This window comes from Thalassophryne amazonica, chromosome 6 (assembly GCF_902500255.1).
Source record: "Thalassophryne amazonica chromosome 6, fThaAma1.1, whole genome shotgun sequence".
NCBI lineage: Eukaryota > Metazoa > Chordata > Actinopteri > Batrachoidiformes > Batrachoididae > Thalassophryne > Thalassophryne amazonica.
In genome coordinates this window covers 13984885-14001695 of record NC_047108.1, presented here as the reverse complement: position 1 = coordinate 14001695, position 16811 = coordinate 13984885, and positions in this window count along the sequence as shown.

Here is a 16811-nt window from a genome sequence, read left to right as displayed (position 1 = left end):
AGATGACTTTTCTTAATAAATAAAGAATTATGCTCTGAGAAATTAAGTCCTTAATTTAAGTCCACGGGGAATTGAGCTCCATTTCATCTGGCAGTGAAACACTCAGAAACATGAACCAGTGAGAAATGTAGACTTTGCAGCTTTTTCGGATGTGTTCATTCATTGCGGATTTAAATTCAAGCCAGCTCCAATTCCATGGATCCCTGACTCCATTATCCTTATCCAACCTTTTGACATTGTCTTTCTCTCCGTCCTCCCTCTGTATGATGTCCCTCTGTGACACCAACATAATGCAAAATTCTTCATTTACAACCCCAATTCCAATGAAGTTGGGACGTTGTGTAAAATGTAAATAAAAACTGAATAAAATGATTTGCAAATCCTCTTCAACCTATACTCAACTGAATACACCACAAAGACAAGATATTTAATGTTCAAACTGATAAACTTTATTGTTTTTGTGGAAAAATTTGCTCATTTTGAAATGGACGCCTGCAACACGTTTCAAAAAAGCTGGGACAGGGGCAACAAAAGACTGGGAAAGTTAATGACTGCTCAAAGAACACCTGTTTGGAACATAAAATTTTACTGAGAGAAAGTAAATTCTGAATTATCAAAATTATTTCTCAATTTACTCTCGGAGTACAGCTCTTAAAAACTTTATAACAAAATTGTGTTGATGACTGAATTGCTCATTTTAATTGCTAAGTAAAATATATTTATGCAGATGAACTGCATAAGCTGTAATTAATTACTCCAAACAAAGCAATAAGATAAAACGTTATTGATCTCACAAAAAAGAAATTCACTTGTTACATCAGCTCTTAGTAAACACACAAGATGAGTGCGAGTAAAAAGGAAATGTGCGTCAAACAGCATGTGCAAAAAACAATACAATAAAATAAGAAAATAAAGTATAAATTATATATATATATATATATATATATATATATATATATGCAATAACTGGGAATAAAAGGAGCATCTTATTTACAATATGTGAAGTGGAGTGATAAGGTGATACTAGTGCTGGAATTTGTAAACAACTTGTGATTGCACATGATTTGTAGACAGATTAATATTGCACATGATTTGTAGACATATTATTACATATGGTTATTTCACAGTGTTATTGTACAGTCTGACAGCAGCAGGGATGAACAACCTGCGGTATCGTTCCTTCTTGCACCGAGGGTGCCTCAGTCTGTCACTGAAGGAGCTACTCAGCTCCACTACAGTCCGATGCAGAGAGTGAGAGGAGTTGTCCATGATGGATGTGAACTTGGCTAACACCCTGCTCTCACCCACCTCCTTCAAAGAGTCCAGAGGACAGCCCAGGACAGAGCTGGACTTCCTGACCAGCTTGTTCAGTCTCTTCCTGTCCCACTCTGTGCTGCCCAGGTCCCAACAGACAACAGCATAAAGGAGACCAGAGGCTACAACAGAGTCATAGAAAGTCTTAAGCAGAGGCCTGCTCACTCCAAAGGATCTCAGTCTCCTCAGGAGGTGGAGGTGACACTGGCCTTTTTTGTACAGGGCGTCAGTGTTGTGAGTCCACTCCAGTTTGTAGTTGAGGTGAACACCCAGGTATTTGAAACTGTCCACAGTCTCTATGTCCTCCCCCTGGATGTTCAACGGTGAGTGAGGTGGTGGTTTCCTCCTAAAGTCGATCACCATCTCCTTCGTCTTACTGGTGTTCAGACACAAGTGATTGCGCTCACACCAGTCCACAAAGTCCATGATGACCGACCGGTACTCCAGCTTGTTCCTCTCAGACACATGACCCACAATGGCGGATTCATCAGAGAACTTCTGGAGATGGCAGCTGTCCGTGTTGTAGGTAAAATCCGAGGTGTAAAGGGTGAAAAGGAAAGGCGAGAGGACGGTGCTCTGGGGGGCCCCAGTGCTGCACATTACCACCTCAGACTGACAGCCATGCAGCTGCACGTACTGCGGACAGTCAGTGAGGTTGTCTATGATCCAGGGGGTAAGATGTCCATCCACTCCTGCGTCCTCCAGCTTCCCCCACAGCAGCGCCGGTCTGATGGTGTTGAAAGCGCTGGAGAAATCAAAGAACATGACTCTCACAGTGCTCATGCCGGTCTCCAGGTGGGTGAGCGCCCACTGCAGCAGGTAGATCAAATCAAATCAAATCAAATCAATTTTATTTATATAGCGCCAAATCACAACAAACAGTTGTCCCAAGGCGCTTTATATTCTAAGGCAAAAGCCATACAATAATTACAGAAAAACCCCAACGCTCAAAACAACCCCCTGTGAGCAAGCACTTGGCGACAGTGGGAAGGAAAAACTCCCTTTTAACAGGAAGAAACCTCCAGCAGAACCAGGCTCAAGGAGGGGCAGTCTTCTGCTGGGACTGGTTGGGGCTGAGGGGAGAGAATCGGGAAAAATACATGCTGTGGAAGAGAGCAGAGATCAATCACTAATGATTAAATGCAGAGTGGTGCATACAGAGCAAAAAGAGAAAGAAATACTCAGTGCATCATGGGAACCCCCCAGCAGTCTAAGTCTATAGCAGCATAACTAAGGGATGGTTCAGGTCACCTGATCCAGCCCTAACTATAAGCTTTAGCAAAAAGGAAAGTTTTAAGCCTAATCTTAAAAGTAGAGAGGGTGTCTGTCTCCCTGATCTGAATTGGGAGCTGGTTCCACAGGAGAGGAGCCTGAAAGCTGAAGGCTCTGCCTCCCATTCTACTCTTACAAACCCTAGGAACTACAAGTAAGCCTGCAGTCTGAGAGCGAAGCGCTCTATTGGGGTGATATGGTACTACGAGGTCCCTAAGATAAGATGGGACCTGATTATTCAAAACCTTATAAGTAAGAAGAAGAATTTTAAATTCTATTCTAGAATTAACAGGAAGCCAATGAAGAGAGGCCAATATGGGTGAGATATGCTCTCTCCTTCTAGTCCCCGTCAGTACTCTAGCTGCAGCATTTTGAATTAACTGAAGGCTTTTTAGGGAACTTTTAGGACAACCTGATAATAATGAATTACAATAGTCCAGCCTAGAGGAAATAAATGCATGAATTAGTTTTTCAGCATCACTCTGAGACAAGACCTTTCTGATTTTAGAGATATTGCGTAAATGCAAAAAAGCAGTCCTACATATTTGTTTAATATGCGCTTTGAATGACATATCCTGATCAAAAATGACTCCAAGATTTCTCACAGTATTACTAGAGGTCAGGGTAATGCCATCCAGAGTAAGGATCTGGTTAGACACCATGTTTCTAAGATTTGTGGGGCCAAGTACAATAACTTCAGTTTTATCTGAGTTTAAAAGCAGGAAATTAGAGGTCATCCATGTCTTTATGTCTGTAAGACAATCCTGCAGTTTAGCTAATTGGTGTGTGTCCTCTGGCTTCATGGATAGATAAAGCTGGGTATCATCTGCGTAACAATGAAAATTTAAGCAATGAGTCCACTGTCTGAGGCCATAAGAAGATCATTTGTAACCTTCACTAATGCTGTTTCTGTACTATGATGAATTCTAAAACCTGACTGAAACTCTTCAAATAGACCATTCCTCTGCAGATGATCAGTTAGCTGTTTTACAACTACCCTTTCAAGAATTTTTGAGAGAAAAGGAAGGTTGGAGATTGGCCTATAATTAGCTAAGATAGCTGGGTCAAGTGATGGCTTTTTAAGTAATGGTTTAATTACTGCCACCTTAAAAGCCTGTGGTACATAGCCAACTAACAAAGATAGATTGATCATATTTAAGATCGAAGCATTAAATAATGGTAGGGCTTCCTTGAGCAGCCTGGTAGGAATGGGGTCTAATAAACATGTTGATGGTTTGGATGAAGTAACTAATGAAAATAACTCAGACAGAACAATCGGAGAGAAAGAGTCTAACCAAATACCGGCATCACTGAAAGCAGCCAAAGATAACGATACGTCTTTGGGATGGTTATGAGTAATTTTTTCTCTAATAGTTAAAATTTTGTTAGCAAAGAAAGTCATGAAGTCATTACTAGTTAAAGTTAATGGAATACTCAGCTCAATAGAGCTCTGACTCTTTGTCAGCCTGGCTACAGTGCTGAAAAGAAACCTGGGGTTGTTCTTATTTTCTTCAATTAGTGATGAGTAGAAAGATGTCCTAGCTTTACGGAGGGCTTTTCTATAGAGCAACAGACTCTTTTTCCAGGCTAAGTGAAGATCTTCTAAATTAGTGAGACGCCATTTCCTCTCCAACTTACGGGTTATCTGCTTTAAGCTACGAGTTTGTGAGTTATACCACGGAGTCAGACACTTCTGATTTAAAGCTCTCTTTTTCAGAGGAGCTACAGCATCCAAAGTTGTCTTCAATGAGGATGTAAAACTATTGACGAGATACTCTATCTCCCTTACAGAGTTTAGGTAGCTACTCTGCACTGTGTTGGTATATGGCATTAGAGAACATAAAGAAGGAATCATATCCTTAAACCTAGTTACAGCGCTTTCTGAAAGACTTCTAGTGTAATGAAACTTATTCCCCACTGCTGGGTAGTCCATCAGAGTAAATGTAAATGTTATTAAGAAATGATCAGACAGAAGGGAGTTTTCAGGGAATACTGTTAAGTCTTCTATTTCCATACCATAAGTCAGAACAAGATCTAAGATATGATTAAAGTGGTGGGTGGACTCATTTACTTTTTGAGCAAAGCCAATAGAGTCTAATAATAGATTAAATGCAGTGTTGAGGCTGTCATTCTCAGCATCTGTGTGGATGTTAAAATCGCCCACTATAATTATCTTATCTGAGCTAAGCACTAAGTCAGACAAAAGGTCTGAAAATTCACAGAGAAACTCACAGTAACGACCAGGTGGACGATAGATAATAACAAATAAAACTGGTTTTTGGGACTTCCAATTTGAATGGACAAGACTAAGAGACAAGCTTTCAAATGAATTAAAGCTCTGTCTGGGTTTTTGATTAATTAATAAACTGGAATGGAAGATTGCTGCTAATCCTCCGCCCCGGCCCGTGCTACGAGCATTCTGACAGTTAGTGTGACTCGGGGGTGTTGACTCATTTAAACTAACATATTCATCCTGCTGTAACCAGGTTTCTGTTAGGCAGAATAAATCAATATGTTGATCAATTATTATATCATTTACCAACAGGGACTTAGAAGAGAGAGACCTAATGTTTAATAGACCACATTTAACTGTTTTAGTCTGTGGTGCAGTTGAAGGTGCTATATTATTTTTTCTTTTTGAATTTTTATGCTTAAATAGATTTTTGCTGGTTATTGGTAGTCTGGGAGCAGGCACCGTCTCTACGGGGATGGGGTAATGAGGGGATGGCAGGGGGAGAGAAGCTGCAGAGAGGTGTGTAAGACTACAACTCTGCTTCCTGGTCCCAACCCTGGATAGTCACGGTTTGGAGGATTTAAGAAAATTGGCCAGATTTCTAGAAATGAGAGCTGCTCCATCCAAAGTGGGATGGATGCCGTCTCTCCTAACAAGACCAGGTTTTCCCCAGAAGCTTTGCCAATTATCTATGAAGCCCACCTCATTTTTTGGACACCACTCAGACAGCCAGCAATTCAAGGAGAACATGCGGCTAAACATGTCACTCCCGGTCCGATTGGGGAGGGGCCCAGAGAAAACTACAGAGTCCGACATTGTTTTTGCAAAGTTACACACTGATTTAATGTTAATTTTAGTGACCTCCGATTGGCGTAACCGGGTGTCATTACTGCCGACGTGAATTACAATCTTACCAAATTTACGCTTAGCCTTAGCCAGCAGTTTCAAATTTCCTTCAATGTCGCCTGCTCTGGCCCCCGGAAGACAATTGACTATGGTTGCTGGTGTCGCTAACTTCACATTTCTCAAAACAGAGTCGCCAATAACCAGAGTTTGAGCCTCGGCGGGTGTGTCGTCGAGTGGGGAAAAACGGTTAGAGATGTGAACGGGTTGGCGGTGTACACGGGGCTTCTGTTTAGGGCTACGCTTCTTCCTCACAGTCACCCAGTCGGCCTGCTTTCCCGGTTGCTCGGGATCTGCCAGGGGGGAACTAACGGCGGCTAAGCTACCTTGGTCCGCACCGACTACAGGGGCCTGGCTAGCTGTAGAATTTTCCACGGTGCGGAGCCGAGTCTCCAATTCGCCCAGCCTGCCTCCAAAGCTACGAATAAGCTACACTTATTACAAGTACCATTACTGCTAAAGGAGGCCGAGGAATAACTAAACATTTCACACCCAGAGCAGAAAAGTGCGGGAGAGACAGGAGAAGCCGCCATGCTAAATCGGCTAAGAGCTAGTAGCTACGCTAAGCTAGCGGATTCCTAAAAACACGCAAAGTGAATAATGTGTAAATAATATAGAGGTGATTCAGCAGAAGGAGTGCTTTAGTTAAGGCACGTAAAGATTACACTGGGAAACAAATCGTAATCTAGATAACTAGATCAATCTAACTGCGCAGATTAAACAGCTAACAGATACAGAAAAACACCGCTGTGCTCCGGAACAGGAAGTGATACAATACCGCAGTGAGAGCCAACCACCAACCAACATCATCTCACTCCATAAAGACCAGACGTCATCTCCACCTCGTTGCCGAGATATCATACTTCATTGGAGGTAATATCCTCAGCCTTTTGTAAATCTGTTTATTGTGAGTGTTTGCAGGAGAACCGGTCGTTTTTGAGGAGGCTGTGCAAGACGGCGCTCCTTTTCAGCTGAGACCGCTGCAACGCGCTGAGTGTGAGGTGGAGGTGGCATTCCCACCGTTATTGTTACTGGGTGTACACACACCCACACTTGACTGTCTTTGTTCTTCGCCAGCAGTACCAGATCCGACAGTCGGGGACGGTGATCACCTGGGAATTCGGGACTTGGCGGCTCCAGTATTCACCAGGTTCTGGGGCGGCGGAAATCGTGTGGTTCCGGCTCTTCTCAGGACAGACGTCTTCTATCCTCGAGCCTGCCCACACGTCACCTTTGTGTATTGACTGTTGTGATATTCTGAGATTGTATGTTCGTTGTGCACATTCACAACATTAATTCCGTTCATTTGCGCCCCCTGTTGTGGGTCCGTGTCACTACACTTTCACAACAGGATATCTCGGCCAGCGTCATGGACTCCGAGGGGCGTCACCCAGCTGTTGAATGACCAATGGGAGAGCAGGGAGCACAGGCGTCTGCAGGAGATGTGATTGGTGAGCTGCAGCACATTCTCACCGCCTTTACGGCTCGGTTGGATCAAATGACTGAGCAAAACATCCTCCTGAACCACAGGGTGGAGGCTCTCTCCGCACAGATGGCGGCGAGCGCTCAGGGCGCTGCTGCAGCTCGTCCTCCTGTCGACCCTGTGCAGGATATAAATGTTCCAGTGGTGGTTCAACAACCCCTCCCACCATCCCCTGAAGCATACATAAGCCCTCCTGAGCCGTACGGAGGTTGTGTGGAGACGTGAGCGGACTTTCTTATGCAGTGTTCGCTCGTCTTCGCACAACGTCCCATCATGTACGCGTCAGATGCTAGTAAAATAGCTTATGTGATTGCTCTGCTTCGGGGTAAAGCACGCGCCTGGGCTACGGCGCTCTGGGAACAGAACTCACGGTTGTTATCAGCATACACTGGGTTTGTGGGGGAGTTCAGAACAGTGTTTGATCACCCTAACAGAGGAGAGACCGCTTCAACAATGCTGCTGTCAATGAGACAGGGACGCGAGAGCGCAGCCGCTTATGCAGTCAACATCCGCATCGCGGCTGCGAGGTCCGGCTGGAATAACGTTGCGCTCCGCGCCGCCTTCATAACGGACTGTCGCTGGTTCTGAAGGAGCAGCTGGTAGCTAAGGAGGAACCGCGGGATTTAGATGGGCTTATCGATCTCGTTATACGGTTAGACAATCGGTTGGAGGAACGCCGTCGGGAGCGAGGCGAAGGACGTGACCGGATACGCGCCGCCCCTCTCCCTTCCGGGTTCGAAAAGGGGCCGCCCTCCCCACGCTCCACAGCCGCAGCGCTTTGTGGGGCAACAGCTCCCCCTGCTGACGTTGTTAGGGAAATGCACAGGGCCAAAATGGGGAGGCTGATCCGTGGAGAGTGTTTTCTCTGCAGCTCAACTGAGCACACACAGAGAAACTGCCCCAAACGGCCAAAACGACAACACTTGCCCTTAGAGACTGGGCTAAGGGGGGGTCAAAACATTCAAGTAAGACACACACAAATTGCCACACGACTCCCAGTCACAATCCTGAGCGGGGATTTAACCCTTCAAGCCCGAGCACTGGTGGACACGGGGTCAGAAGGGAATCTGCTAGACAGCAGATGGGCAAGGGAGGTAGGGCTCCGTCTGGTGGCGCTTCCTTCGCCATTGCAGGTGCGGGCACTAGATGGCACCCTCCTCCCTTTACTCACACACAAGACACAACCAGTAACTCTGGTGGTGTCTGGAAACCATCGGGAGGAGATTGAGTTTTTTGTAACTCCTTCTACCTCCCGCGTGATTTTGGGCATCCCATGGATGTTGAAGCACAATCCACGGATTGATTGGCCGTCTGGGGTGGTGGTTCAGTGGAGCGAAACCTGCCATCGGGTGTGTTTAGGATCCTCGGTTCCTCCCGATTTACAGGCTAAGGAGGAGGTCAAAGTCCCTCCCAATCTGACGGCAGTGCCGGTTGAGTACCACGATCTTGCTGACGTCTTCAGCAAGGATCTGGCACTCACCCTTCCCCCGCACCGTCCGTACGATTGTGCCATTGATTTGGTTCCAGGGGCTGAGTTCCCGTCCAGCAGGCTGTACAACCTCTCACAACCTGAGCGCGAATCAATGGAGACCTACATCCGGGACTCATTAGCTGCCGGGATGATCCGGAACTCCACCTCCCCGATGGGGGCAGGTTTCTTCTTTGTGGGCAAGAAAGATGGCGGACTCCGTCCATGCATTGATTACAGGGGGCTGAATGAGATTACGGTTCGGAATCGATACCCGTTGCCATTGTTGGATTCCGTGTTCACCCCCCTGCATGGAGCCAAAATCTTTACTAAGCTGGATCTTAGAAATGCGTATCACCTGGTTCGGATCCGGAAGGGAGACGAATGGAAGACGGCATTTAACACCCCGTTAGGTCACTTTGAGTACCTGGTCATGCCGTTCGGCCTCACCAACGCCCCCGCGACGTTCCAAGCCTTGGTTAACGACATCTTGCGGGAGTTCCTGCACCGATTCGTCTTCGTATATCTGGACGATATTCTCATCTTTTCTCCGGATCCTGAGACCCATGTCCAGCATGTACGTCAGGTCCTGCAGCGGTTGTTAGAGAACCGACTGTTTGTGAAGGGCGAGAAGTGTGAGTTTCACCGCACGTCTTTGTCCTTCCTGGGGTTTATCATCTCCTCTAACTCCGTCGCCCCTGATCTGGCCAAGGTTGCGGCGGTGAGAGATTGGCTCCAACCAACAAGCCGTAGGAAGCTGCAACAGTTCCTCGGCTTCGCTAATTTCTATAGGAGGTTCATTAAGGGCTACAGTCAGGTAGTTAGCCCCCTGACAGCCCTGACCTCTCCAAAAGTCCCCTTCACCTGGTCGGATCGGTGCAAAGCCGCGTTCAAGGAGTTGAAACGACAGTTCTCTACTGCGCCAGTTTTGGTGCAGCCCGACCCTAGCCGCGAGAAAATGGTTGAAGTGGACGCCTCTGACTCAGGGATAGGAGCCGTGCTGTCCCTGAGCGGAGAGACCGATAAGGTTCTTCACCCATGTGCCTACTTTTCACGCAGGTTGACCCCGGCTGAACGGAACTATGACGTCGGCAATCGAGAACTCCTTGCGGTGAAAGAGGCTCTTGAGGAGTGGAGACACCTGTTGAAGGGAGCGTCTGTGCCATTCACGGTTTTCAATGACCATCGGAACCTGGAGTATATCAGGACCGCCAAGCGGCTGAACCCCAGGCAAGCCCGCTGGTCACTGTTCTTCGGGCGTTTTGACTTCCGGATCACCTATCGCCCCGGGACCAAGAACCAGAGGTCGGATGCCTTGTCCCGGGTACACGAAGAGGAGGTCAAAACTGCACTGTCGGATCCACCGGAGCCCATCCTGCCGGAGTCCACTATTGTGGCCACCCTCACCTGGGACGTGGAGAAGACCGTCCGGGAGGCCCTGGCACGGAGCCCGGACCCAGGAACAGGTCCGAAGAACCGTTTATACATCCCACCAGAGGCCAGAGCTGCAGTCTTGGACTTCTGTCACGGTTTCAAGCTCTCCTGTCATCCAGGGGAGCGAAGGACCGTGGCAGTTGTCCGGCAGCGCTTCTGGTGGGCGTCTATGGAGGCCGACGTCCGGGAGTATATCCAGGCCTGCACCACCTGTGCCAGGGGCAAGGCAGACCATAAAAGGTCCCAAGGACTTCTCCAGCCATTACCGGTGCCTCATCGCCCCTGGTCCCACATCGGCCTGGATTTCGTCACGGGCCTCCCGCCGTCCCAGGGCAACACCACCATCTTCACGATAGTGGACCGATTCTCCAAGGCGGCCCACTTCGTGGCCCTCCCGAAGCTCCCAACAGCCCAGGAGACAGCAGACCTCCTGGTCCACCACGTCGTCCGTCTGCATGGGATACCCACCGACATCGTCTCTGACCGTGGTCCCCAGTTCTCCTCACACGTCTGGAGGAGCTTCTGCAGGGAACTGGGGGCCACCGTGAGCCTCTCGTCCGGGTACCATCCACAGACGAACGGACAGGCAGAGCGGGCCATCCAGGAACTGGAACAGACCCTCCGCTGCGTAACATCCGCGCACCCGACGGCCTGGAGTAACCATCTGGCCTGGATCGAGTATGCGCATAACAGCCAGGTGTCTTCTGCCACCGGCCTCTCCCCATTTGAGGTGTGTTTGGGGTACCAGCCCCCATTATTTCCCGTGCTGGAGGGAGAGGTCGGTGTGCCTTCGGTCCGGGCCCATCTTCGAGGTTGCCGTCGGGTGTGGCGCAACCGCCCGTTCTGCTTGTTGAAAGCCCGGACGAGGGCCAAGACCCATGCAGACCGCCGGCGGTCCCCGGCCCCTGCATACCAGCCCGGGCAGGAGGTGTGGTTGTCAACGAAGGACATCCCCCTGCAAGTACAGTCTCCAAAATTGATGGACAGGTTCATCGGCCCCTTCCGTATCCTCAAAGTCCTCAGCCCTGCCGCGGTGAAGCTCCAGCTCCCAGCTTCACTGCAGATCCACCCGGTCTTCCATGTTTCCAGGATCAAACCTCACCACACCTCACCCCTCTGTGCTCCCTGTCCGGCGCCGCCTCCTGCCCGGATCATTGACCGGGCGCCGACTTGGACAGTGCGCCGGCTCCTGGACGTCCGTCGAATGGGCCGGGGGTTCCAATATCTGGTGGACTGGGAAGGGTATGGACCCGAAGAACGCTCCTGGGTGAAGAGGAGCTTCATCCTGGATCCGGCCCTCCTGGCCGACTTCTACCGCCGACACCCCGACAAACCTGGTCGTACTGCTGGCCCACCACCTGAGGGCGCCCTGCCTGAAGTGCGGGCTTCAGGCACGAGAGGGCGCTGCCGCCACGGACACAGCCGGGAGTGACAGCTGTTACTCATTACTTCCTGACAGCTGTCACTCATTCTTCATCACCTCACTCCATAAAACCCAGACGTCATCTCCACCTCATCGCCGAGATATCGTACTTCATTGAAGGTAATATCCTCAGCCGTTTTGTGTTACAATATATCTGTATATTGTGAGTGTTTGCAGGAGTACCGGTTCCTCTATCTGTGGAAGCTGAGTGAGTGCAGGACGGCACTCTTTTCCCCTGAGGAATCACTGCGGTACTCATCACATATTGAGTGAGAGGTGGAGGTGGCATTCCCACCGTTGTTGTTACTGGGTGTACACACACCCACACTTGACTGTCTTTGTTCTCGCCAGCAGTACCAGATCCGACAGTCGGAGACGGTGATCACCTGGGAATTCGGGACTTGGCGGCTCCAGTATTCACCAGGTTCGGTGGTGGCAGAAATCGTGTGGTTCCGGCCCTTCTCAGGACAGACTTCTATCCTCGAGCCTGCCCACACGTCACCTTTGTAATTTGACTGATGTCATATTCTGAGATTGTCTGTATGTTCGTTGTGCACATTTCACAACATTAAATTGTTACTTTTTGGCTCATCTATTGACCGTTCATTTGCACCCCCTGTTGTGGGTCCGTGTCACTACACTTTCACAACAATCACTGAAAGCAGCCAAAGATAACGATACGTCTTTGGGATGGTTATGAGTAATTTTTTCTCTAATAGTTAAAATTTTATTAGCAAAGAAAGTCATGAAGTCATTACTAGTTAAAGTTAAAGGAATACTCGGCTCAATAGAGCTCTGACTCTTTGTCAGCCTGGCTACAGTGCTGAAAAGAAACCTGGGGTTGTTCTTATTTTCTTCAATTAGTGATGAGTAGTAAGATGTCCTAGCTTACGGAGGGCTTTTTATAGAGCAACAGACTCTTTTTCCAGGCTAAGTGAAGATCTTCTAAATTAGTGAGACACCATTTCCTCTCCAACTTACGGGTTATCTGCTTTAAGCTGCGAGTTTGTGAGTTATACCACGGAGTCAGGCACTTCTGATTTAAAGCTCTCTTTTTCAGAGGAGCTACAGCATCCAAAGTTGTCTTCAATGAGGATGTAAAACTATTGACGAGATACTCTATCTCACTTACAGAGTTTAGGTAGCTACTCTGCACTGTGTTGGTATATGGCATTAGACAACATAAAGAAGGAATCATATCCTTAAACCTAGTTACAGCGCTTTCTGAAAGACTTCTAGTGTAATGAAACTTATTCCCCACTGCTGGGTAGTCCATCAGAGTAAATGTAAATGTTATTAAGAAATGATCAGACAGAAGGGAGTTTTCAGAGAATACTGTTAAGTCTTCAATTTCCATACCATAAGTCAGAACAAGATCTTAGATATGATTAAAGTGGTGGGTGGACTCATTTACATTTTGAGCAAAGCCAATTGAGTCTAATAATAGATTAAATGCAGTGTTGAGGCTGTCATTCTCAGCATCTGTGTGGATGTTAAAATCGCCCGCTATAATTATCTGAGCTAAGCACTAAGTCAGACAAAAGGTCTGAAAATTCACAGAGAAACTCACAGTAACGACCAGGAGGACGATAGATAACAACAAATAAAACTGGTTTTTGGGACTTCCAATTTGGATGGACAAGACTAAGAGACAAGCTTCCAAATGAATTAAAGCTCTGTGTTGTGAAAGTGTCATGACACGGACCCACAACAGGGGGCGGTAATGAACGGACAATGGATGAGCCAAAAGTAACAATTTAATGTTGTGAATCCCACAACGACGTACAGACAATAACAATATGGTGGACTGTCAATCATACACTAGGTGACGTGTGGGCAGGCTCGACGATAGAAGACGCCTGGCAAGAGAAGAGCTGGATCCCCACACAGCTTCCACCACCAACGGAGCTGAAGAACACCGGAGCCGCCAAGCCCTGCACCCCAGGTGGCCGCTGTCTTCAGCAGTCAGACCCGGTACTGCTGGCAGAAAACAGAGACAGTCCTGATGAGTGTGAGTTCGCACACTCAGTAATCCCACAGTCAGTGTTCAGTAAAGGAGGGAGAACCTCCACCTCCAATCACACACTCGTGCAGCTCCTGTCTAACCACTTATCTGATTGGAGTGTGAAGCGAAGCCGTCGCTGATCACACCAAACTCCAATTCCACAGATAAGGCAAACACCACAGGATAACGGCTGCAAAAGAAGTTCAGATTATTACTCAACGTTTTGAGTCAGCAGAGAAAAGTACCTGAATGGTAGCTGATTTCTCGGCGAGGAGGTGGAGTTGCAGTCCGGCCTTTATGGTGATGGTGATGATGATGAATGAGTGACAGCTGGTCCTGAGGATGAGTGACAGCTGTCACTCCTAGTGGCTCTGGCGCCCTCTCGTGCTTGAAGCCCGCACTCCAAGCAGGGCGCCATCTGGTGGTGGTGGGCCAGCAGTACCTCCTCTTCAGCGGCCCACACAACACTCTGTCTGGGTTTTTGATTAATTAATAAGCTGGAATGGAAGATTGCTGCTAATCCTCCGCCTCGGCCCGTGCTACGAGCATTCTGACAGTTAGTGTGACTCGGGGGTGTTGACTCATTTAAACTAACATATTCATCCTGCTGTAACCAGGTTTCTGTAAGGCAGAATAAATCAATATGTTGATCAATTATTATATCATTTACTAACAGGGACTTAGAAGAGAGAGACCTAATGTTTAATAGACCACATTTAACTGTTTTAGTCTGTGGTGCAGTTGAAGGTGCTATATTATTTTTTCTTTTTGAATTTTTATGCTTAAATAGATTTTTGCTGGTTATTGGTGGTCTGGGAGCAGGCACTGTCTCTACGGGGATGGGGTAATGAGGGGATGGTAGGGGGAGAGAAGCTGCAGAGAGGTGTGTAAGACTACAACTCTGCTTCCTGGTCCCAACCCTGGATAGTCACGGTTTGGAGGATTTAAGAAAATTGGCCAGATTTCTAGAAATGAGAGCTGCTCCATCCAAAGTGGGATGGATGCCGTCTCTCCTAACAAGACCAGGTTTTCCCCAGAAGCTTTGCCAATTATCTATGAAACCCACCTCATTTTTTGGACACCACTCAGTCTAATAATAGATTAAATGCAGTGTTGAGGCTGTCATTCTCAGCATCTGTGTGGATGTTAAAATCGCCCACTATAATTATCTTACCTGACTATCTGTCTGCGTCGATGATAGTTCTCTCTCTCTCTCTCTCTCTCTCTCTCCTCTCTCTCTCTCTCTCTCTCTCTCTCTCTCTCTCTCTCTCTCTCTCTCTCTCTCTCTCTCTCTCTCTCTCTCTCTCTCTCTCTCTCTCTCTCTCTCTATATATATATATATGTAGATATAGATACACAAAATACACACATACATCACCTGTTCAGATTCTTTTGTCCTTAGTCTAACAAATTGTCTGTATAATGTATTCTTCTTTTTGCAAGCATTTTGTAGACCTTTTGTTAACCATGGACTTTTGGTGGCAGTAATGTTTTTGTTGACTTGGCGTATTGGACAGTTTATATCATATAATGAATTGAAAATGTCTAAAAATTTATTGAAGGCACAATCCACATCATTCTCCCTGTACACAGTGTGCCAATCTTGTTTTGTTAAGTCATTATTGAGTTGATCTACACTTTTAAATGCAGAGTATTGGGGTTTTACTTGAAAATTACAATTGGAGTCATACACAGTGAACACAGGAAGATGGTCAGTTATGTCACATATCAATAAACCACTTATATTTTTAGTTTCTATATTGTTTGTGAAGATGTGATCTATTAGAGTTGCACTATTCAATGTAATTCTGCTTGGCCTGGTGATAACTGGGTATAAGCTCATGCTGTACATTGTGTTTATAATTTGTCAGTTGATGTGTGTCTATTGGGGTTTATTAAATCAATGTTATAATCTCCACATATAAATATTTTTTTGTTATTTATTGATGAAAACGTTTTGTCCACCCAGTTTGTAAATATAGCCATATTTGAGCCTGGTGCCCTATATAAACAACTTATAATAATGTTTTTCTTGTTTCCATTATAAAATCAAAAATGCACAACAAAACAAATGAGGAACGAATGGGAGGAAACTGGAGTCAACGTCTGTGACCGAACTGTAAGAAACCGCCTAAAGGAAATGGGAATTACATACAGAAAAGCTAAATGAAAGCCATCATTAACACCTAAACAGAAAAAAACAAGGTTACAATGGGCTAAAGAAAAGCAATCGTGGACTGTGGATGACTGGATGAAAGTCATATTCAGTGATGAATCTCGAATCTGCATTGGGCAAGGTGATGATGCTGGAACTTCTGTTTGGTGCCATTCCAATGAGATTTATAAAGATGACTGCCTGAAGAGAACATGTATATTTCCACAGTCATTGATGATATGGGGCTGCATGTCAGGTAAAGGCACTGGGGAGATGGCTGTCATTACATCATCAATAAATGCACAAGTTTACGTTGATATTTTGGACACTTTTCTTATCCCATCAATTGAAAGGATGTTTGGGGATGATGAAATCATTTTTCAAGATGATAATGCATCTTGCCATGGAGCAAAAACTGTGAAAACATTCCTTGCAAAAACACACATAGGGTCAATGTCATGGCCTGCAAATAGTCCGGATCTTAATCCAATTGAAAATCTTTGGTGGAAGTTGAAGAAAATGGTCCATGACAAGGCTCCAACCTGCAAAGCTGATATGGCAACAGCAATCAGAGAAAGTTGGAGCCAGACTGATGAAGAGTACTGTTTGTCACTCATTAAGTCCACGTCTCAGAGACTGCAAGCTGTTATAAAAGCCAGAAGTGGTGCAACAAAATACTAGTGATGTGTTGGAGCGTTCTTTTGTTTTTCATGATTCCATAATTTTTTCCTCAGAATTGAGTGATTCCATATTTTTTTCCTCTGCTTGGTCTAAAAAAGCAGAGGAGTGGGGGGGGGGGACTAAATTTTCCTAACTATATAATATGCGTTACCACTGTTAAGGCGGACCGATTTTTAGGGTGGACTGTGCAGTCTGCGACACTGGGCTGCAGCGGCCGCACACAGCGCACCTCGCCCATGTCCTTATTGATTTCAGGCAGTTTTTCCACACCATTTACAGGCCAGCGATGGTAGTACAGTGGTAAAGTTCCTGGCTGGCAATCAGAGCTTACAGGTTCAAATCCTGTGGCTGACATGTATTTTTCTTTTTTCAAAGCAGCTGTGTGATGTGGTTACACATGCTGCAGTTGCTTTTACTGTGTTCGCGCTGCGACAGATTTG